Here is a 26,220-nt window from a genome sequence, read left to right on the forward strand (position 1 = left end):
TTCTTATTATACCGTATGATGAAAAAGGTGGTGTCAAAAACGGTTGTATAATGACAATCGATAATAATTTTAGCGGGGCCTATCTCTAGAAGTCGTTTATTAAAAATTGCCATAAAACTTGGCAAAAATTAACAATAACTATAGAAAGTTTAAAAAAAAGATAGAACGTTTCTTTATACATCCAACTTTTATAAATGCCACTCTATAATACAGTTTTTGTCTCTTCTGATTTTAATTTTAAAAATGTTTAAATTTATGTATGAAGCCCCATACTCACTCTGTGCTGATGCGTCTATGTTTTTGTGCACGCATAGTGAGTATTATGCGGTTCGTAAATAGAAAGTTATAAAAAAAATAGAAAAAAATAGAAAATAGAAATCGTTCTTTGTATTTACGATATACTTTTTTTATTCCGCCAAATCGCCGCACAACCTCATTTATCAAATCGACACGACGCATTGACGAACCGCATCAGCGCATAGTGAGTATGGTGCTTGAAACTATGAAATAAAACAAGAATTTTAATAAAAAGTATAAATATTTATGCTTATATTAATTATTTCAGATTTCTCCGAATAATATCTGCGTCAAATATCTCAGTAACGTGGTAACATCAAAGTTTACAAAATGGTAACACCAACAAAACCCAGACATAGTTAAACAATCAGTCTTATCATTCTTACTCGGAAATTAATGCAAAATAATCTAGTGTATTATATCGTAAAATTGCTTTAAAAATAATATGTATATTAAAAAAAATTGTTAAATAAATTTTTGCTAAATTCAGATTTTCTAGGAAATATTAAAAAGTTTACCAACCATAAACATAATAAATCCAGATAACCAGAAAAAAGTAACAGGAGATTATTACTTTATGATGCACGAACTTTGGGATAGAGGTGGGCAAAGATTGAACGAGTCGTTCATTTGAACGAATATTAAAAATCAATCGTGAGATTCGATTCATTGCTTGCAATACGGTTCGTTTAAATGAATCGTGGCTAACACGGATCCATAAGATTCGAAGGATGAGCCGTAAAAAAGACTCGTGAGAATTGAATCAGATCACAATGCGATCGTTGGTTCAAAGAGTCGTAAGAATTGAATAATTGCTTACAATACCGTTCGTTCAATTGAATTGCCGCCAGCACGGATTCATAAGATTTGAACGCTGAGCCGTAAAGAAGAATCGTGAGAATTGAATCAGATCACGATATGATCGTTCGTTTCTACCGGCGCGGCGCCGCGCCAGGGCGTCGTTAATATAGACATAGAGTTAGACACCAATATTTAGACTTGAACACAAGCCCTAAACAAACATCATGGCCATAAATTGCATATGATAAGAAAGTTATTTACAAAAAAAACTATTTATACTGTGCTCCCAAGTAGCATTTTCACGACTTGCGACCACATGTTTACTAAACACAACGTTGGATTAGTTACAAAAAATAGTTAGCTCCGTACCTTGGGTATTAAAATAAATGTAAACGTTGTTGTAACGTTGTGCCGACGTTGAACTAGTACTACAACAAAGTAAAAGCTTGTGCGACGTCGAATAAACGTTGTCTTCTAACCTTTTTTGCTTAAGTGACCTTTAGGTGATTCAGACAACGTAGTTACAATGTTGGTTGGGCAATAAAGAGTTTTCCGACGTCACTTTCAGGACCTATTCCAACGTTATGCAAACGTCGTCTGTTTTACTAATTCCAACGTTGTTTAGATTTCCTTATTCTTACGTTGGTAGGACGTCGAGCCACTACCTTTTTGCAACTGTATTGAACCATAACCTTAAATCTTAATAGTATAGGAGCTGGCAAACATTGAGGTGAACGATATTTTTTATCAAAATTTTCACCTACATGGTCTAATTATACATGGTATAGACAAATTAAAATTGACCGTCTGCCGTTTCAAAGTGGCAGCTTTAACTAGGGGGATGCAGTTAAAAAAGGGTGGTTTTAAGATTTGGTGAACAATATGGTCAAAACTCATATTCACTCACTTAAAGAAGCAACTTAAGAATGTGCCGAAATCACGTGAGCAGACGATTTATTTGACAGCTTAACCCTGGCAGACGCCTGTCAAAGTGGCATATTTACGGTAAAGTGAACGACAATTATTACACATTAATTTTGGTGGATGTATTCCCCTATTAGTAGGTTAACTGAAAACCATATGGCAGACGAAATATTTGACAGCGTTCCTGTGGCAGAGGCTGTCAAAGTGACAAGCTCACTCTTAGTAAACAATATTTATAATCGTTTAAATTGGTAAAATAACATAAAGTACAAGGGTATTTTTTAAATTAGAAGAAAGCAGACGACCTATGTGACAGCTTAACTTTGGCAGACGCTTGTCAAAGTGACATATTTTACGATAAAGTGAACGAAAAGTATTACACATTAATTTTGGTGTGTGTATTCCCTTATTAGTACGTTAACTAAAAACCATATGGCAGACGAAATATTTGACAGCGTTTCTGTGGCAGACGCTGTCAAAGTGACAAGTTCACTCTTATTGATAAAAAATTAAAACTACTCAAATTGGTGAACTAAATATTAAACAACTTTGGTAAATGACATTTAAACATTTTTATTGAAAAATAGGTTTGGTGTAAAATAAAAGTAAAAGTAAAATAAATAATTATTCTTTAACTAACATAAAACAGGATTTTTAAACCTTAATAAAATCAGTCTCTCGTTTGTATTCATTAACAAAACCTAAGAATACTTCAACAAACCTAAAACTATTATTAAAAAAATATATAAAAAGAATATATGCTATAAATGCGAATCTAGTTCCCCAAGCACATTTCTTAAAACTATAAAATACTTAGGATTTTAAAACATCACAAAGTCTCCCATTTTTATTATTTTACAAATAAGTAACCTAAATAAAAGAGAGAACTTCAACAAATCAACAATCCAGCATCATTCTAAAAAAAACATTTCTTAAAACTATAAAACAGGATTTTAAAATATTGCAAGTCAGCCTCCCATTTTTATTCTTTCACAAATAACCTTTCGCAACCTAAATAAGAGGGAGGGAACTTTAACAAATCTTAACGTATTTATCTAAACAAAAATAAAACAAAAAAATATATCCCCTATGAATGAATCTAGTTCAAACATCGTCTCCAAAAAAATATTCCTTAAAACCTTAAAGCAGGATATGTAGTTATATCGAAGACTAATAAGTTCCCAAAAACTTGTTGCAAAATTTCAAAATACAAAATATGTCGTTATTTATACCTCTAAGAAATCACCCTCCTCGTCATTTGATTCAATCAAAATTGCGTCAGCGTCCCCGTCGTCGTCACTTTCGTTAGTTAAATCAGATTTATGTAAAATATCATCAAGTTGAACGGGCGTTTGATGCCCTTCAAACCACAATATATCGAATTTATTTTCCTTCAATATCCAACCATTATTTAGTCGATCGTAAAATTTTGTAAAAGCTTTGGTTGCATTCGTCCAAATTGCAGCAATTTGGTTGGTCCTTCGAATTTTTTGCAATAATACTGATTTGCAGGGGGGAAAGTTTTGAGCATTAAAATGTTACTTTAATAAAACTGGATTTTTTTCTGATATGCATCCATAAGTTTTAATAAAATATTCCATTCTGGCCTTATCTATATCCTTTAAATTTGGTTTTCAGTATAATTTGCAAACATAGCCTTCCAGAGTATTTAGTGTTTCCTGAGGGATGTCTTTAAATGGCTTTGACCCCAATAAAAATGCCCAAATAAAAATGCAAATCTTATTTTATTAAAAAATCGGAAACCCCGTCTACGAAAACTACTTATTTCCTTTGAGTAGATTGTAGCTGGTATAGGAGGGGGAAGTTATACAGGATGTCCCAGGCTGAGCGTGCATTATAAGTTTCTAGAGAACTACAATATCTACGAGATCTATAAATTAAAAATATTTTCAATATGGCGGCACTTCCGGAAATACCGGAAGTTGACAGTAAGATTCTTATTTTAAATAGGTACCCCCATTTTTTATTACATACTTAAATTTTCTGTAAAATTTTATGAATTTTGATATCTAACATTAACCGTTTTTAAGAAAAAAAATATTTAAATTTTTTGGAGGAAAAAAAACTGTCTGTCAAAAAATCTGTATATGCTAAACGACAAATTTAGGGATTACCACAGCCACTGTGGCATAAAGAAAAGACATGTGACAATGATTTAAATCGTGATATAAATCAACGGATTTTTTCTTATTTTGTTCATGGATTTAATAAAAAAAAATCAACTTGTTTTTGTAATCAATTAATAATAATCAATTCTAAATATCAAAACTTATAATAAATGGAAAGATAATTTTATATAGGATTTTAAATAGAAAATTGATTAAAATAAAAAAAAACGATTAAAATTAAAAAAATCAAAAATCATGATTTTTTGCACCCTGATAGTAACGATTTACAAAATGTAACTTTTTTGGATTTAAGAGTTAAGTTTCAAAACTCAGCCTTCTTTCTGAAATAAACCCACCACAAAACTATATTATATATGTATGTATATTTTTTTTGTTAATAGGTATAACAGAGAAACAACATCCAGAAGACAGAACAATAAAAGTATGATAATACGGTTACACCGACTAAGGCTATGACCTTAATAGCATCACCACCCAACATTCAACACAATTTGGATCCAAAATCAGCCTTAGAGTACATATCAGAAGAAGACAACCGAGTTTTCCGCCACGATGAACCTAACCAGATCAAGAAGTACAATCCCACGGGAGCCTCGTACAAAATCTGGGATATATGGGACCAGTGAGCCAACCCATAGCGCCATATATTGAGAACGTGTCCATCGAGAACTCTACTGACGTCCATATAGGTGATAAGAACATTTACAAAGGTCCGGTAACCATAAAGCAGGTCGTGTACGCGAATAATGTGCCGGGTTTGTTGGACGTGGACAGCCCAACAGTGTCGGACGCTGGGTCGTGCGAAACTGAAGTGGACAGTGGGTATATAACAGACGGTGGTCATTTAGGTGAGAAGTATAGTGGCGGTGATAGGAAAGTTTCTTTTGGTAAAAGCGATCCTGAGAATGGTGATGTTTCTGGGAAAGGTTGGTATAATTTTTATATTATTTGTCAAAATTGTAAACTGTTACTTTTATTTATATATCATCATCATCATTTTCACCTTATTCAAACATTTCCAGTTATGGTGTAGCCTTCCTCACATATTTAGATACCCTCTTTGTAGTTGGGCCCATTGTTGTGTTTTTTTTTGTAGATGAGGAGGGAAAAAGTCTTGCATAAGACACTCACAGTTGGGTAGTGCCGGATTCCTACCGACTAAAAAACCGTGTGTGTAGAATTATTGGTTCAACTTTTCTTGGCCATACAGGATACGTTGACCGGTGAAAGTTACTTACGTTTTTAGAGAACGGTTTTCAATGGTGTTCAAATTTTGTTGTGATTTATAACTTATAAAAAAACAAAATATGTTATTAAACGGCTCTTTACAATTTAGATTACACAAACTAAAACTCAAAAAAATAATATCACTACGTACACTTTAAGTTATTTTAGAAAATGTTCAAAAAATCCGCAATTATTTTGAGTACATAAATGCATCCTTTTAAAACTGAATTTCTGGCTATTGTCACAGAACGACCGGTCGCCTTAATTAAACTTCTCCTGTTCCGCCTCTTCGAGTGCCTCTCAATTCATAAGTTTTTTTGTAAACCTTGTTGTTAACCATACCGCATAAAAAAATCTAAAATGGATAGGTCAGGTGATCGAGGAGACCCATGCAATTGGTCCACCTCCCTGAGTCTACATAATTATGATATAAATAATTTTTTAAATAACATTTCTTTTATTGTGGGGGGGGGGGATTGGTGCGTCATAATGAAAGTCATGTTGGAACCACTGTACTAATGCGCGAGTATCTAAATTTAACTTTTCTAACATGTCTTGAAAACCGTTTTCTAAAAAACGTAACGTTCACCGGTCAACATATCCTCGAAGCTGTATAGCCAAGAAAAGTCGAACCAAAAATTCTACACGCTGTTCTTCATTTAAAAAACTCTTATTTACAATTTTTGTTTATGTTAATTTACAAAAATTGGATGTGACAATTTCACATTTCTGAGAGCAACGACGATTGAACTTGTTTCCATGGCTAACTAAGTGAAATTAGTCAAGAAAGATAAGAACTTGACTCATAAAGTAATCGACTTTTCATAAAGTAATACTTTTCCATATTGTCTGTTTAACCATAGTTGTATGTCGGGTATTAACCTGTATGTCCATCTGCGATATATTCCGTTATTTCATTTCTCTTGCCACTGTTGGAGAAGTTTTGTCCTTGCTAGATGTTTATCCATCCCATGGCATCTATCATATCGTTCCTGTATGAGCAGATCAAAAACTGCACCGGGGATATTTATCTTTTTCTGGTCAGTAATACTGTTTCCATTTTATGTGAAGCTACGATTAACAGATTGTTCTCCATCCAAGAACACCTTTGTTTTCTATGCGGCTTTTCTTGGCTATGCGGGCCCAAGTTATCCCTGCTAATTTCCTAATATTATGGTCCCATCTCAGGTTTGGTCTTCTTCTAGGTCTCTTAATTCCTCATGTGTACCATGCTGTAATTTTTGTTGTCTATCTGTTGTCCTTTCGTCTTGCCAGGTGTCCTGCCCATTGCCATTTGAGGGATTTGACATCTATTACCTGGGTCTTTTGTCGTATCCACCCTATACTTTTACGATCTCTCTGGGTTATTCCCAGCATATTTCGTTCCTTTGAGCGTTGTGCGACCTTCAGTTTCCTTATGATGTCCGTTTTAAAGTGTCCAGGTTTCGCAGGCATAGGTCATGACTGGTAGTACACATTGGTCGAATGTTTTCTTCTTTAGATAGAGTGGCATTCCAGATGATTGAGTTTCTCCCATAAGTACTCCATGCTAACTTAATTCTTCTGTTAATTTCTGGTAATAAAGATCCCGAACTGTGTATTAGTTGTCCCAAATATATGTATTCTTCTACTATTTCCAGCGTTGTGTTTTTTATTAGAATGTCTTTTCTTTCCACTAGTTCGTTGTGCATTACTGTAGTTTTTGCTAAATTCATTTTGAGACCCACTTTATTGCTGGCTGTATTTAGTTCGTTAATTTGTGCTTGTAGTTCTTCGGCACTATTGGCAATTAGGACTACGTCATCAGCGAATAGTAGTTGGTTAAGATAATCTCCATCTATTTTTAATTCTTTGTTGGTCCAGGCCAGTTGACGGAAGATTACTTCTAATGTTATTGGGGATATCGCGTCTCCCTGTCATACTGCTTTGACAGTTGGGAACTCTGAGGTTGTTTTACATATCATTACTCTTGCTTTGGCTTCTTTTATTGCTTATATATTGGCGAGAGTTTCTATACATGGCCTGTCAATACCTTGTTTCGCTAGGGCTTCTATTATTGCCTTAGAATATGGAGTGGAAAGCCTTCTCAAAATCTATATATGTATATGTAACAGTATTTATATATAACAGCTTAAAATAAAAATTTTCTGTTATTTTTTTATTTCATTGTTAAATATCTAAAAGACCAAAATGTCGTAAAATCTAAAAATTTTCATATTTTTTCATGATAATAAAAAATAACGTAAAATCTAAAATTGATAAACAAACCTAGGTCAGTTATAATTTTTTGAGCATGTTTATTATTATTTATAATAAATAAGTGTTACAATAATACAAATTACAAAATTACAAATAATAGTGTTTTAAACACTTATAATAAGTATTACTGCAAAACAAAAAAATTAAAATCTAAATAAATAGATATCGAGATAGATATACAGTATATACAGGGTTTCTCACCGTAGCCGTTTGTTAGAAGTTTTTGAGGTAAGAAAAAACTTAGAAGTTTGAAATTTTGGGACTTAGGGTTATTTAAAATTTCCTTTCATTTAAAAATATTTTTAAGGTCACACCACTTCCGGTTACACCGGAAGTCGCCGTTAACTTTCTTGTTTTAAATGGAACACCCTGTATATTATTTTATTTTTGGATTTCTAAGAAAATTCTATGATGAGTTTCATTAGGTTTCCCTATACCTATTTTCAACTGTTTCTCAGATATTTTGATTTATTTGAAAATTTTTACTGATTTACCCCTATTTTTAACAGTGGGTCTTTTACTCATTTTGAATCGGTGATAAACGCTTCTGCGGTAAACCGAAGCAGAGGACTAATACTTTCGAAGTTCATATTGACAACTAATTTATTGCATACAGGGTGTCCAAAATTTGATAACTGATTAGATTATTTTCAAACTCAAAAAAGTTCATTTTTTCAAATGAGACACCCTGTATATTCTTTGATAGTTGGATGCAAAATTCAATTCTGCATCAATTTGCTATAACTTTCCCTATACCCATTTTCAACGGTTTTCTTGTTAATCCGTATTTTTCACTTTAATTCAATTTTTGGCAGAATCGACAATATCGTTTGTGTTTTTTAAAATGAAATAGATATGTTAAAGTAACGAAATTGAATGTAATTAGAACATACAAACAAAACAGGAACAAACCAAACTTATATATAATCAAATAAAATAAACTTATATATTTTGGTTGAAACATTGAAAGCTCTGCGATGCATTCCTTGCGAAACAGACCTCCGGATTTTGTCTGGGCATAGATTAAGTAAACGCATGGTTAACACGGTTTAATAACTCGTCCTTACCTAGTACGTACGATGCAGAATTGAATTTTGCATCCTACTATACAAACATATACAGGGTGTCTCGTTTGAAAAAGTGCACGATTTGCTATAACTTTCCCTATACCTGTTTTCAACGGCGGTTATGTTATTATCCTATATGTATTTTTTTATCAAAAGCCGATGTTACTTTAACAGTTTTATTTAGTAAGCCTTGATTTTGAGAGAAAATAAAACACTGTTGTAGATTTTTATCTCAAAGAAACGTCAGTTCGAAGTTCTATTAATTTTGTACTTATTCTGTATTAACTATGCGTTTACTAATCTATGCCCAGACGAAATACGGAGATCTGTTTCGCAAGGAGTGCATCGCAGAGTTATTCAATGTTTAAACGAAAATGACGGTCATTTCGAACAATTTTTATAATTATTGGGTTAACTTTATTTATTATTGTAGGGATACACTAACGTTTAGTCGAGCGTTTAGTGTTAATAATTAATGCCCCAGCGTTACTGTTATACGTTTGTTTTGCTATGTTATGTTATATTTTATACGTTTTCAGTTTTGTTTTGTTCCTGTTTTGTTCGTATGTTCTAATTACATTCAATTTCGTTACGTTAACTAAATTCTTTTATTTTAAAAAACACAAACGATATTGTCGATTCTGCCAAAAATTGAATTTAAAGTAAAAAATACGGATTAACAAGAAAACCGTTGAAAATGGGTATAGGGAAAGTTACAGCAAATCTATGCAGATTTGAATTCTGCATCCAACTATCAAAAAATATACAGGGCGTCTCATTTGAAAAAATTAACCCTTTTGAGTTTGATAATAACCTAATCAGTTATTAAATTTTGGACACCCTGTATGCAATAAATTAGTTGTCAATATGGACTTCGAAAGTATTAGTCTTCTGCTTCGCTTCGGTATACCGCGGAAGCGTTTATCACCGATTCAAAATAAGTAAAAGACCCACTGTTAAAAATAAGGGTAAATCTGTAAAAATTTTCAAATAAATCAAGATATGAAACAGTTGAAAATAGGTATAGGGAAACCTAATGAAACTCATCATAAAATTTTCTTAGAAATCCAAAAATAAAATAATATACAGGGTGTTCCATTTAAAACAAAGAAGTTAATGGCGACTTCCGGTGTAACTGGTAGTGGTGTAACCTTGAAGATATTTTTAAATGGAAGGAAATTTTAAATAACCCTAAGTCCCAAGATTTCAAACTTCTAAGTTTTTCCTAACCTCAAAAACTTCTAACGATCGTCTACGGTGAGAAACGCTGTATAGGTTGCAGATCTATGTTGCAGATACATGCATAGTTTGCAGAAAGCAAATGGTAACAATAAACCTGCTCAAAACAATTCTTTTAACAGTAGCTTGATCATGCCAATTCTCTATAATTCAGTTGTTAATAATTATTATTTCATTCATATTTATATATTCCATGTTTTTGGTATTTTATTAAAAATTTGTCTACATTTTTCAACTGATCGAAAAATAGCTCATAACTATAAAGAATATAAAAACATATCGTAATCAGTCTTCTTTAGACTTCCATCGACCAAATCTGCTTTTTCTTAACCCATTTTCTTGGTATTAGCTATTTGAATCACTCTGTGCTTGATTAACGATTGAATGTTTTTGCAATTATCTTTGTAGTAAGATTTATAAGCTTTTTATTATTTTTTCTGGAATTCTTATTCACATTTACTGTGAAAAATTTACCACATTTTATATAAATTTGCAAATATATACCTATAAATGATAAATATAAATATACTGAATATTGAAAAATTCAGTATTTCTAGATGATTAGAAATAACGACGGGTGTAAAAAATAAATAAAAAAAAAATAAATCATCAGAGGTAACAAAAAGGTAAAGATTACATCTAATTTATTATTTATGAAATGTATACGAGAATATAATTAACATACATTTTTTTGTTGAAAGGATATTTTATATAAAATATATAACAATTATAACAAGGTTTGGACAATTGTAACAACAAATTAACAATTAAAAACTAAAAATAGATCTACATATTTCACATGATATGACTAACATTTTTGAACTATTTATCTTAAAATGTTTAGCACGTATTCGGTAGTTTTTTATTTGTCCAGTGAATATTTAAACTTATGTGGTTTTAACTATACAATTTGCCATTGATAATAAAATTAATTAAGTGAATTAAAAAGATTGAATCATTTACCTATCGGGACTCCAGCAGATTGTTACCAAAGTATGTTAATTTCCTGTATCGTGATCAGTATCTCGGATAAATGCAAGAAAACCCACCAACTGAGATTTTTCCTTTATGTAATGCCACGTAATGCTAAATTTATACAGGGTGTTTCAAAACAAATGCGAAAAACTTCAGGGGGTGATTCCTTGTTCAAAATAAAGGGTAGTTTGCTTCATAAACGTTGGGTCAAAAGTCAACCATTAGGGAGATATTGCGGTACAAAGATGGCGGAAAAATCATGTTTTTATTTTTTATCTTGAAAACGAAAAGAGATAGACTAATAAAACTTTATGGAAGCATTGCTGTTATGAAAACACACTTTCTGGTAATTTTTTCACTTTTTTAAAATGAGTGGAAGGGGTTGAAATAAACTACCCCTATCATTCTTGTTAACGAAATTTAAAGAAAAATCTTATCAAATACATGCAAATGCTTTAATTTGGATAGTTTAGTTTATTTAGAAACTTTTTTACCTCTTGTGTTTTTTTGATAAAACTCACCGATTTGAAATTAAAAAATAAAATGTAAAGCATTACATGTCAGGACAAAAAACATTTTCTGATAAGGAATCTAGTGAGCTGCTGTAATTTTTTTAGGAAAAAATCTAGTTGGCCGCTGTTACTTTTTAGGATGTTCCTAATATTATTTTATTTGACATTACTCTACTGCAATACGTTATTATCTAGATGATTATTATTATCGTTATTATCACTAGATTCTTAATCTAAAAATGTTTTTGTCCTGACATGTAATGCTTTACATTTTATTTTTTAATTTCCAATCGGTGAGTTTTATCAAAAAACACAAGAGGTAAAAAGTTTCTAAACAAACTAAACTATCCAAATTAAAGCATTTGCATGTGTTTGATAAGATTTTTCTTTAAATTTCGTTAACAAGAATGATAGGGGCAGTTTATTTCAACTCCTTCCACTCACTTTAAAAAGTAAAAAATGACCTGAAAGTGTGTTTTCATAACAGTAATGCTTCCATAAAATTTCATTAGTCTATCTCTTTCGTTTTCAAGATAAAAATAAAAACATTATTTTTCCGCCATCTTTGTACCGCGATATCTCCCTAATGGTTGACTTTTGACCCAACGTTTATAAAGCAAACTACCCTTTATTTTGAACAAGGAATCACCCCCTAAAGTTTTTCGCATTTGTTTTGAAACACCCTGTATAATAGATCAGTAATATACAAAATGACATCAAACAAAATATTGCATTAACATTAAATTGAATACTTTATATACAATACATTCAAAATAGTTTTTTTTAATAATATTAAATAGAAACTGGTATACAGGGTGCTGCAAATTCAGGGTACAAACATTGTTATCTCGGAAACCGTAACAAATATGAACATGGTTTAATTGGGGCAAAGTTGCGCGTTGGGATGTTCACCAAGATGCTATTAAAAAAGTTTCCAAATTTTCAAGGATTGCTCAGTTTTTTGAGAATAATTGATTTTCCCGTCGTTACTTTTGGTTTGAAAAAATGAATTGCACATGTTCAAAACCACTTTATCAGGGCTATCTGATAGTATTGTGTTAAATTTTCAAATTAGCTAATAATAACTAACTTATTTTATATAATAGATCAACTTATTTTTTTTTAATACGGACCTACGTTTTTTATTTTAGGTTTTGAAAGAATTCGTCTCCTGAGTACAATGATATGCCACATTTTATATACAGGGTGGCGCACCTCATTAGCCTCGGTTGATTATACGAAAACGAAAAGATGTAGAAAAAAAATATTTTATGGGTATATGTGGGGAGGTAATGTGTACAATTTAAAATTATTTTGAAATATACAGGGTGTTTCAGAACTAAGATCAATACCAAAGTTATATTTTTTCTTATGGAACACCCGGTATTTTATTTCATTTTTGGATTGTTGGGCCCAAAAAAGGCATTTATTATAAGGGTTAAATATGTTTAAAATCCTTGGTTTTTGAGATATTTAAAGATATCCAAATTTGCATGCTACAATAGAACAAATTATTAAAACACTATACATTACTTTTCAGAATTAATTCTTGTGCTGAGTTTAAAGGTAGAGAAATAAACTTTACAGAAAAATGTTATTGCTCCCTTAAATTTATACAGGGATATCAAAAATTTATGATCTATTTTAAGAATTTACTTTGCATATAAACTTCGTTATTTAAAATACAACACCCTGTATTTTTTTAAATAAATCGAAGCAGATTCAAATGCTCTTTCAAACTATATTAGGGTTTCCTATACCTATCTAGCTCAGATTTTGAATAAAGAGCATTTTTTCAATAAAATGGCAACCAAGAGGGCTAGTGTCGTCATGGCAACTTTCTAGTGACGGTTACTAGCTATTTTCAAAATCGAAATTAATTTATGTGCTTTTTTTTATTTATACGAGTTTACTTTTATTTAATTTACCTACAATAGTTTAATAAATAACATTTATTAAATATGTATTTATTATTCTATCAAGAAAAACGAAGAAGTAGATCTTTGATTTATTTTAGGATGACTTGTAGATATATGGATTTTCTATAAAAGAGTCAGTTACGGTAAATTCATTTTTCTCACTTCCAACGACAGGTTTCTGCCTAGTAGGTTTTTAATAAACCACACTACCAGCTCTGCGAAATAGGACAAGTAGTTTTTCAAAGGAACGCTTATCAGGAAGATTCCTATTTGGATATCTTTGAGCATAAACCCTTGTGGCCAAGAAGCAATTTTCTTCACAAAATAAAATCACTAGTAACATATCTATTCGTTCTGCCAGCAGATACTACTTTATTTTTCTTGATAAAATAATGAATACTTACTTATTAAACTACTGTAGGTAAATTTAAGTAAACTGTTATAAATTATAAATAATAATGTCCATAAACTAATGTCGACTTTGAAAATAGTTACCAACTGTCACTAGAAAATTGCCATAGCGACACCAGCCATCTTGATTGCAATTTAATTTAAAAATTGCTTTTTATTCAAAATCTGAGCTAGATAGGTCTAGGAAACCCTAATATGGTTAGAAAGAGCATTTGAATCTGCTTCGATTTATTTTAAAAAATACATAGTGTTGCATTTGAAATAACAAAATATATCCTTAAAATAGTTCAGCAAGTTTTGATAGCCCTGTATAAATTTAAGGAAGCAATACCATTTTTCAGTAAAGTTTATTTCTCTACCTTTAAACTCAGCATAAGAATTAATTCTGAAAAGTAATGTACAGGGTGTTAATAATCTATTATATTGTAGCATGCAAATTTAAATATCTTTAAATATCTCAAAAACCAAAAATTTTAAACATATTTCACCCTTATAATAAATGCCTTTTTTTGGGCCCAAGAATCCAAAAATGAAATAAAATACCGGGTGTTCCATAAGAAAAAATATAACTTTGGTATGGATCTTAATTCTGAAACACCCTGTATATTTCAAAACAATTTTAAATTGTACACATTGCCTCCCCTCATTTACCCATAAAATATTTTGTTTCTACATCCTTTCGTTTTCGTATAACAACCGAGGCGAATGAGGTGCGCCACCCTGTATATTTTTTGTTTCGGACATTTGAACACAATTTATTTAAACTAATTCCAAGTCCGGCTCTGTTTTTTTTTTATATTTAATCTATTCATCGTTACAATATATTGATAAGTTTTCAAACTTAACAATGACTTGGGGTAAAACATTGAATATGGAAAATCAAATGCAATAAAATAATTAAAAATAACATAAAATAAATAGGTAATATAAATAAAATATAATAAAAACAATCAAAAAATTTCACCGGAAGATGGACTGAAAATGATAGAGCAATATAATGGCCAGCGAGGTTCCTCATGGACCTATCGCCAAGGGGCGGGGGTGGGGACATTAGAGCATTTACCGGGCCGAGCTTTTCAAACGGGCCCTAGGCCCGGCCCTATACGGGCCTAGAGTAGCTGTCAGCGGGCCGGGCCGGGCCGGGCCGGGCCGACCTTGCCTACGAGCCCAAGCGGGCCGATTTATTTCCACACTTCACACTTCTAATATCACTTTTTTTAATCAACACGAAGTAAAAAAGTAAGTTGAACAATGAAATTTCAAATTCACAATAAGAAAAGTTAAAAATAATATCTTTAAATTGCTGACATGGATATTATTTATTTGAATCTTCCAATTGGCTAGATTTTTTTTATTCAATGTTAATTAGCGCTGATCAATATTGCTGCGATGAATATAATCAAATTAAAGGATTTAAAAAACTAAAGTCGACTTCAAATTACTTTAAATAATAATTAAATAGTTTTGTTGTTGTTAAGGTACCCAGAACAAAAAGAAAGTATAAAGTATGGCATATCGTTGTACTCAGGAGACCGAGTTCTTAAAAAACCTGAAATAAAAAATGCAGGTCCGTATTTAAAAAAAAAATAAGTTGTCCTCTGCATCTTACAATTGATCAGCTAATTTAAAAATCTAAAAATACTATCAGACAGCTCTAACAAAGTGGCCATGGGAATGTGCAATTAGTTTTTTTGATTTTCTAATAAGTAACGACAGGAAAAACTAAAATTGATTTTTAAAAAAATCCATTTTTTCCTAAAAACTCAGCAATCCTTCCTACTTTCGAGATTTTTTACTTTTATAAGTTTTTTGATGGCATCTTGGTGAACATCGCAAAGCGCAACTTTATATCTCTTACGGTTACCGAGATACCAATGCTCGCACCTCGAATTTGTAGCACCCTGCATTATTATAATTCAAATCAATCTTGTAGGCAAAATTTCTGCACACTTGGTTGAGGATAACTTGTTCAAAATTCAGTTGCAAGATCCTACAAGAAATTATATTACAACTAAGGCTCGATTTTCACTGTAACGTACAGTCACCGCTACGTCGCGCGTCGCGTCTGCGCGCCATCGCCGTACTGTCTCCACAAAAAACATGAAGTAAATGGGAGAAGGACGTTACGGATAGTGTGGGCACAGATTAAGTATACTATATGTATACAGATAAAAATCTTATCCCTAATTCGTGGTACGAAAATTGTTTTTTATGACGATGTGCAAACGAGTAAAATTTCCTGTGCGCAAAAATAAACTCGCGTAAAATAGCAATAAACAGCGTAATAGAGAGATATCGCTAAACCGAATAGCGTGCATGGACATTAATAAGGCCAGGTGTTATTTCCTTTACGTGAAGTGGTATTAACTCGCTTCAATTTTATAGTTATCGGATCGGAAAGATTTCTGTTCGCGTCGCGTCCGCTATTTAAACTTAACCTATCTTTGAATTTAAAACTTTGAAATTGTTTTGTTTACTAGGTATTTTAAAACTAAAGGGCTAAATCGCTTATTTCCAGTGCTTTATTGTTCAACTCTGCCAGTGGGTTTAGGGCAACAAGCAACAAATTCTCTTAGAAGGGCTAAGTCGTCATCTGCCGTAAACCTAAGCCTCTTTATAGGTTTTTTAATATTGGAAGAGGTGCAATCCATATTTTGGGGCCATTTTTATTTAATTAAAACTAATCCCAGCTACTTAAATATCAAATTACCTAATAAAATTAAAGTAATAATTCAAAACAATTCAAACATAATCTAAAATAAAAGATCTCGCCGGCCGGCCACGGTTGTCAAATACCCGCATATGCCCATTTTAAGCAATTTTTAAACTTTATTTAGAAATAGCGCTTGGTGTAATTGATCCGCAAATTACGTCAGGCGGTAACGTTATTAGCGGGTGTTGCGTTAAAAATTGACTCGCGCATATCGCAACCATGATAAGGGACGCGTAAATACTGCATGACGCTATTCGGTTTTCCGATATCTCTCTAATAACTGTGCCGGTCAGGCGCTGTGCACAATTTTAGAGGCCATAAGTGGGCGTGCTATGTGCGCAAACTAGTAACCTAACTAGTGCCCGATTCCGAAAATTGGAACCACTACAAACAATAAAGAAAAAACAAAGTTTATAATCTGTATAATCTATGGTGTGGGCATGTTCATTGTTGGTAATTTAAGAATATTTACCGTGTCGTTACGTATAGCGAGAATCGCGCATAACAAGGCTTAGAAACCTATTGATTATATTATTTTCTACACTTTTAATATAATTTTCCAGATAATGGTGCGATTCTGTAATATTCTGTTACACCGCTGTAAACTTACAGTGGTGTATCGTTATAGGGTGTAAGACCGGGTTTATAATTTTTTTTAATGATACGATTCTGTATCGTCATTTACACGCTATAAGCGATGTATCAAGATAACCTTAAAGCGATGCAGAAAATGTAGCTAAATAGCAATTCTGTAATATTACGCTGTAGGAGTGCTTACATTCGCTGTAATTATATTACATCCTAGAAAATGCAGAATGTAAATCCAATGTAAATTCTTACATTTGAGGTTAATCATTGTCAGGTCAGAGACCTATCAATATTTTAATTGTTGCGAATCGATTGTTGCGAATTGTTGTAAAGCGCATCCCTACAGCTCGCAGCGTTAGTTATAGAATATCATATTATCATAAAACTGTAAAACCCGGTCTTACACACATATGTAACGTTACACCACTGTAAGTTTACAGTGGTGTAACAAAATATTACAGAATCGCACCCTAAAAATAGAAACTAATGATCCCTAGCAACTTAAAATTAAATTGTGGTTTATGGGACATGCACATATTAGTCTTATTTGTTTATCAGAAAAACAAACACTAAACTTTATAACGTCTGTATCCTTGCGGCAGGTTCGTTCTGCTTTATTGTTCTCAGAATGTCGCAAATAATTTACACGATAATAAGTACCAATAATAAACATATAAATGTTATACAGAATGTAATCTTGATGACACTGAAACATTTTTGTCTGTATCTTTGGATGTCTATGCAATAAAACAACGCCACATCGGACTTCCTACTTCCAGCGCTTTTCTTAATTACATTATTTCTAAATTGTTTATTTTATGGCATTCAAAGTGAAATAAAACAATTAACGTTTTAATAAAAAAATTGTTTTATTTAGGACGGTTTTAGAATAAATATACCGCGTGTTTCTCAAAAGTCTCACCCCTATAACTTTTTATTTTTTTCAGATAAAAAAATCGAGATACGGTTTGTATATGACATAAATCACTATTAATTGACATATTCAATTGTTTTCGGTCACTTTTGTTTTACCGGAAATTACTACAACTTTTTGATTTTTAAATACCATCCTCGACTTTTTTACTTTATTCCATAGAAAATGACATTCTGAATAGAATGACATATCATATGCCAACGACAATTTGACTCGAAATACCAAGTGTGTGGTACCAAATTATTCGTAAAAATGCCTTTTTCCAAATATGCTAATGAGCCACCCTCGTTCTATTTGAAAAATTGAGATATGATTAAAAATACGATTTGGGTATCTTTGAACCGGCCACGGCAAAGCACGAAAACATTAGGTGATCAAAAATGTATTTTTCCCAGGCTTCTTAATTAAAAAAGTAGTGTTTTAATACAGCCTTTGCATTCTAGATTGAAATTTAAAATGCAATTTGTTTTTGAGCGTATATGTCAAAAGTTGACATATAATATGTCATTTTATTCAGAGTGTCATTTTATATAGAATAAAGAATTAAAATAACGATGGTACCCTTTAAAAATCAAAAGCTGTAATTTCCGGCAAAACAGGAAGTGGCCGAAAACAATTAAACACGTCAATCAATCCTAATTTATGTCGTATACTAACATATCAAATATCGTTTTTAATCTGAAAAAAAAAAAAAAGTTATAGGGATGAGCCACTTTTGAGTAACACCCGGTATACAGCCCATTAATGCGAGGAAGTCCAATACCATCGTTGTTAACGAAGATATGAACAAAAGTTTATAAAGGTGCATATACTAAAATATATTTTGTTGTATACAGGAATACAGGGTGTTCCAAAAATTACAGTGTGTCAATTTTAAAACTTCCCACCCTTAATATCTTTCTTGCAGTTAAAAATATGAAAAATCGGAAAGACACGTCAATTTTATTTGTAAAGGGGACACTTTAAATTAATATTGTTAGCCTTTTTCTTTTAACCCCCTAGGAAGGGGAGATGTCACCCTTACAATCTTAAATGGGAATGGGGGTCAAGTGGCACATCGTTTTAAAGGGCGTTTAATTATCTTTTCAGTGGTATCCTACTTTGTTGCTTTTTGTCGAGTGGTTTCCGAATAATCACGTTTCAAAGTTTCAGAAACAATTAAACATGCCTGCATTGAGCTTTTGGTTTTCAGTCTAGTGTTTACACAAAAATGATTGCAATGGATCTCCTTATAGTACAAAAGATTAGAAGATTACATTACACCTCATCTTATAAGTTGATCCTTTTTCCTGTTAACAATAATAAAGTGTGTTTTCAAACTCCTTCCTAACATTTCGGAAAACTTCACCGGGAATTGACCGGCATTCTGCTGTAATTCGCCTTTTAAGAATATCAATATCAGTAGGTTGTGTTCTATAAACAATGGATTTAAGATGTCCCCAAAGAAAGAAATCTAACGGTGTTAAATCCGGTGATCTTGGAAGCCATTCAATTGGTCCCCTTCTGCCAATCCATGTACCCGGAAATCTCTCGTTTAACCACTGTCGGATCGGAAGAAAATAATGAGGTGGAGCCACCGTCCTGCTGGAATGTTAACAAATCCTCCTGTATAACTGATTAGAGGTTGCCACTCATTCGAATTTAAGAAAATAAATGTTAATGTTTATGATGTTTTCTGTTTATTAGTATTTCGACTCCCCTAGAAAAGTATAATTGCTACGTCCATGTTTCCACCTAATCTTCTAATTATTTGTACTACAAGGAGACCCATTGCAATATTTTTTATAAACACTAGCCTGAAAACCATAATCTCAATGAAGGCATGTTTAATTGTTTCTGCAAGTTTCAAACGCAATTATTCGGAAACCTCTGGACAAAAAGCAACAAAGTAGGATACCACTGAAAAGAGAATTAAACGACCTTTAAAACGATGTGCCACTTGACCCCCATACCCATTTAAAATTGTAAGAGTGACATCTACCTCTCCTAGGGGGTTAAAAGAAAAAGGCTAAAAATATTAATTTAAAGTGTCCCCCTTACAAATAAAATTGACGTGTCTTTCCGATTTTTCATATTTTTAACTGCAAGAAAGATATTAAGGGTGGGAAGTTTTAAAATTGACACACTGTATAATGATAGTATTGTAAGTTTTCTTTCCCCCCAGTTAATTTTCAACCCCTATTTCCCTGTACAGAATTAGATTCAACATAAAAATTCTACATCATATAGTACACTATTTCTATTTGAAACACTAGCGGTACTATTTTTATTAATTAAAATTATGGTTAAAAACATTATCTCCGAAAAGTGGTAAAAACCCTGAGTGAATTTAACGTTATTGATACTAATCCTAAACAGCAAAATTATCAGAATAAGTCCGTGAAGGAAAACTCACATTATCTGCTACAGGGTATTTTTTATGGCATGGCAACATTGCAATATTTATAACGTTATATCTCATTTTTTTTAAATGCTACACACTGTATATTATATTTCTGGTAGATGCCCAATTAAAAAACGGACATTTTTGGTAGTTCAAGTGTTTTAATATAATTAAACCTAAATATTTAACGGTTTTGCAGATATTCGTGGTTTTGTATTAGTTGCGAATTGCGACTTATAGACGCAACAGTGCTTTTATTATTAATATTGTTATTAAAACGTGAAATAATAAAATTGGTAATTCTGTGGCAAACTTTATTAACCTCAACAATTAATCATCATACATAGTTACTTAAAAGTTGAACAAACTTTATCTTTTGCATTGTTATTTTTATTTCGTATATATCGTTAAACCGGAATAGTAAAAAATTATGTGAAAATTTATAATCAGCTTTGAATTACTTATGAATCTCGAGATTTTTTTTTATTAAATTAATTATCGTTTAAAAAACGATTCTTTTATTCCCAGACGTATTTCTATGAAAAAAAATTATCTAATATAATTTTGTTACGAGATAATGAGGTAATTATTAATGCGTACTAGACTGTTTATAGTTACTTCTAGTGGATACATTGGAATTTTAGGTAAAATGTCTAGATAGATATGAATCTCAGACGTTCTCTCTTTAATTGTACTTTTATATTATTAGGTTATTTAAAGAATCCAAGGGCAAATAACACCCGAGAGCAAATAGTGCCGATGTCACCAAACAGTGCCGTGGCACTTATGTTTCTTAACCTAGCTGTTTGAAGCAATATTTATATTTTTTGATAATTGTTTTGACTACGCTTATGGTCTATCATCCTAATTAATTACGAAAAAAACGTATTAAAATGTTAACAAATGGTACAAAACTAGTATCGACGTATAGCTAGTACATCTAGATGTTAATTGAAATTGAAGAATAATTATCGAATTCAATATGAAAACGCTAAAAAGTTGGAGTGGACTGTTTATTTACCTATGAAACGTATGTAACTCCTTGCTCTTTCTTATCGCTACTGCTTTTACACTTGAAAGCTGAACAACTAATCACCATTGTTATAAAGTTTATACAAAGTTTACTACACACAAACTATTAAAAATCGCTTAAATTTTCGCTGGTGACCAAATGATGACTCATTGTTTGCCACCAAAAGAAAGGTCTTTAAGGTCACAAATTCTACTGCAGTCCGTATAGGGGCGTTACATGTCCTTATATTCTTTAGTCATTGGTAATAACTTATAATTCGGTAAACAAAAAAACTAGTGATGGTGTCATGTCACGGCCTTGAATTTTCACTGCCATCCCGCGTAAAGAAGTTTCACTTCAATAAATCTAATAATAATACAGGGTGGCGCACCTCATTCGCCTAGATTGATTATACGAAAACGGAAAGATGTAGAAACAAAATATTTTAGGGGTATATGTGGGGAGACAATGTGCACAATTTAATATTATTTTGAAATATATAGGGTGTTTCAGAACTAAGCTCCATACCAAAGTTATATTTTTTCTTATGGAACACCCGGTATTTTATTTCATTTTTGAATTCTTCGGTCCAAAAAAAGGTATTTATTATAAGGGTTAAATATGTTTAAAATCTTTGGTTTTTGAAATATTTAAAGGTATTTAAATTTGCATGCTACAATAGAATAGATTATTAACACCCTGTACATTACTTTTCAGAATTAATTTTTATGCTGAGTTTAAAGGTAGAGAAATAAACTTTACTGAAAAATGGTATTAGTTCCTTAAATTTATACAGGGCTATCAAAAGTTGCTGATCTATTTTAAGTATATATTTAATATAAAAACTTTGTTATTTCAAATGTAACACCCTGTATTTTTTTAAATAAATCGAAGCACATTCAAATGCTCTTTCAAACTATATTAGGGTTTCCTATACCTATCTAGCTCAGATTTTGAATAAAAAGCGATTTTTAAATAAAATTGTAATCAAGATGGCTGGTGTCGCCATTGCAATTTTATAGTGACAGTAACTATTTTCAAAGTCGACATTAGTTTATGGACATTATTATTTATAATTTATAACAGTTTACTTAAATTTACCTACAATAGTTTAATAAGTAAGTATTCATTATTTTATCAAGAACTTGCCATGACAACACTAGCCATCTTGATTACAATTTTATTGAAAAATCGCTTTTTATTCAAAATCTGAGCCAGATAGGTATAGGAAACCCTAATATAGTTTGAAAGAGCAGTTAAATCTGCTTCGACTTATTTAAAAAAATACATAGTGTTGTATTATTAGTTCCTTAAATTTATACAGGACTATCAAAAGTTGCTGATCTATTTTAAGGATATATTTTATATAAAAACTTTGTTATTTCAAATATAACACCCTGTATTTTTTTAAATAAATCGAAGCACATTCATATGCTCTTTCAAACTATATTAGGGTTTCCTTTCGTTGGAAGTGAAGAAACCCGTCGTTGGAAGTGAAGAAAATGAATTTGCCCTAATTGGCTCTTTTATAGAAAATCCATGCATCTACAAGTCATCGTAAAATAATTCAGACTGCCTCTTCGTTTTTCTTGAAAAAACACATGTTTAATAAATATTATTTATTAAACTATTGTAGGTAAATTAAATAAAAGTAAACTGGTATAAATTTAAATAATTCCATAAACTAATTTCGATTTTGAAAATAGCTACTAACTGTCACTAGAAACTTGCCATGGCAACACTAGCCATCTTGATTACAATTTTATTGAAAAATCTCTTTTTATTCAAAATCTGAGCCAGATAGGTATAGGAAACCCTAATATAGTTTGAAAAAGCAGTTAAATCTGCTTCGACTTATTTAGACGTAATTTCTTAAAAAAATACATAGTGTTGCATTTGAAATAACGAAGTTTTTATGTAAAATAAATATTTATAATAGATCAGCAATTTTTGATATCCCCGTATACATTAAAGGAAGGAATAACATTTTTCTGTAAAGTTTATTTCTCTACCTTTAAACTCAGCACAACAACTAATTCTGAGAAAAGTAATATACAGGGTGTTAATAATCTATTCTATAGTAACATGCAAATTTAAATATCTTTCAATATCTTAAAAACCAAAGATTTTAAACATATTTAACCCTTATAATAAATACCTTTTTTTGGGCCCAAGAATCCAAAAATGAAATAAAATACTGGGTGTTCCATAAGTAAAAATATAACTTGGGTATGGAGCTTAGTTCTGAAACACTCTGAAGATTTCAAAATAATTTTAAATTGTGCAGATTATCTCCCCACATATACCCATAAAATATGTTGTTTCTACATCTTTCCGTTTTCGTATAATCAACCGAGGCGAATGGGGTGCGCCACCCTGTATAATATCCAGACAATTGGACTGATACTGCATAATTACAATTATTCTAGATTTACTATTTATTAGAGATGAGCAACAAATCGCAAACTGCGATTCAAGCACAGCGATTCTAAAATCCCAGTCTCAACCTGCGATTGGTTCTCATAGAAAACTGCAACTGCGAATTTTTCTATTTGCGATTTAGGCAACCAATATTACTATAGTTGCGATTTTGCTGCGATTTGCGATTTTGTTTGGATTGTGATTTTGCTAAACTAGGACTGTGATAACCTTCTATCTGCGAGTTTGAATTTTTAGGAGTTGCGATTTGCGATTTTGTTGCGAATGTAAGTTTGTGGTCCATTAAAGCATTTTATAGTAAACTGCGATTGAATTTTTTCTCTGATTTTATTTATTTATAGAGAAGGTATTATTTTCTAAGGCCAAGATCAATAATATACCGGGTGTTTCTCACGAGTGATGTGCCTCTATAACTTTTTATTTTTCCTGAAAAAAAAGAGATTTGGTATGTAAGCATATGACATAAATTAGGATTGATTGACGTATTCATTTTGTTTCGATCACTTCCTGTTTCACCGAAAATAACTACAACTTTTGATTTATTCGATAGAAATTGACACTCTGTATAGAATGTCTAATACAATATTTTAATATTAAAATCGCAATAATATCGCAGTTTACAGTCGCTTTAAAATTCGCAATCGCAGTTTCAATTGCGATGGGAGAATCGCAGTTTTGCTCATCTCTACTATTTATAAATAAGTGTATCGTATTCTTTCTTATTTGTTGGTAAAATAATTAATTACTGTGTGATATCTTTTCTACGCGTGTTTTTAATTGTGTTATCTATAACTGTTTGCCTATATTCTTTAAGTGATGGAATAATGACGACATCGACATATGTGTCTAACCAAACCAAAACAAAGCGCAAATGATAAGAAAAAGACACAATTAGAATTAAAATGGTCTACTCGATTTTACTGCTATATCAATAATTGAATAGAAGATAATAAAATTATGAAAGCCAGCATTTATAAACGACTTATTCTAAAAAAAAACAACAAAATTGTTAATTTGTTTGTTCGTTAATTTAATTTCTTGATAAAAAACTTGCTATTTTGGTTTTGGTTTAGTTGTGGTAAAGCCGAGTCTAATAAATGTATTATAACTCTGTTACAGATAAAGTCTATATCATAATATATTTATTTTCATTTAATGGATTTATATTAATCGCTTATTTAAAAAAAAGCATATAGTCTGTGAAAAGGATTATCCTGCTAATTCCATTTTTGACTTAATTAAATAATACGTTTATTCATTCGCCTCGGTTGATTATACGAAAACGGAAAGATGTAGAAACAAAATATTTTATGGGTATATTTGGGAGAAAATGTGCACGATTCAAAAATTATTTTGAAATATACAGGGTGTTTCAGAACTAAGATCCATACCAAATTTATATTTTTTCTTATGAAACACCCGGTATTTTATTTCATTTTTGGATTCTTCGGCCCAAAAAAAGGTATTTATTATAAGGGTTAGATATGTTTAAAATCTTTGGTTTTTGAAATATTTAAGGTATTTAAATTTGCATGCTACAATAGAATAGATTATTAACACCCTGTACATTACTTTTCAGAATTAATTCTTATGCTGAGTTTAAAGGTAGAGAAATAAACTTTACTGAAAAATGGTATTAGTTCCTTAAATTTATACAGGGCTATCAAAAGTTGCTGATCTACAACATTTAGTAAAATCGATTCAATATTAGTTTGAAGTTCTTGACGAGTCTTCCATGCTGCCAAACACATACGATAGTACAGTCTGTCCAACGACGAGATCCTTGACAGTGATAGATGTGTTTGTCATTTCAATTTCAAAGTAGTTTTTTTTACAAAGAAATTGTTGGTACAACTGGAAAGCAAAAAAGTTGGTACAACTGGAACGCATAGCAGGAAATTAATATATTTAAAATTTGACTAGTAAGTGATTACTTCAAAATATCGTGAAAAAAACTGTATAAAACTGAAAAGATGTAGTCGAGTTATTTTATTTAAAAAACGGTATGTGTTAATACAAAACAAACCCAAGAACAAAAGACCACATACGAAAAAAATATAAAAAAGAACTATTTCTTACTTTCAAGCTTCAAGAAACTTCCCGAATTTATTATTATATTTATCAATAGGATATCTTATGTAGAAATACAAATTTATAATATTCTACAGGAATAAATAAAACAAACTAGTTTATTAATAATAACACTTACCAAATTTTATGCCTTAGAGGTTGAATGTTAATTAACTTTAATCTTAATCTCTTTAAACCAGTACCTTTTGACATTAATATTGTGCAGTACTAAAATCCATTATTTACCATATTATTTACCTATAGTGTGATTTTGGCAAGACTTTGACAAGCCTCAAAAAT

At 31.3% G+C, this 26,220-nt stretch overlaps 1 pseudogene; it reads left to right on the top strand.

The window, feature by feature from the left end:
- Positions 1-4,557: 4,557 nt before the first annotated feature.
- The window catches only part of LOC115887496, a 28,233-nt pseudogene continuing 6,570 nt past the window's right edge, over positions 4,558-26,220 (top strand).

This window comes from Sitophilus oryzae, unplaced genomic scaffold (assembly GCF_002938485.1).
Source record: "Sitophilus oryzae breed Bouriz unplaced genomic scaffold, Soryzae_2.0 scaffold_576_pilon_pilon, whole genome shotgun sequence".
NCBI classification, from domain to species: Eukaryota; Metazoa; Arthropoda; class Insecta; order Coleoptera; family Curculionidae; genus Sitophilus; species Sitophilus oryzae.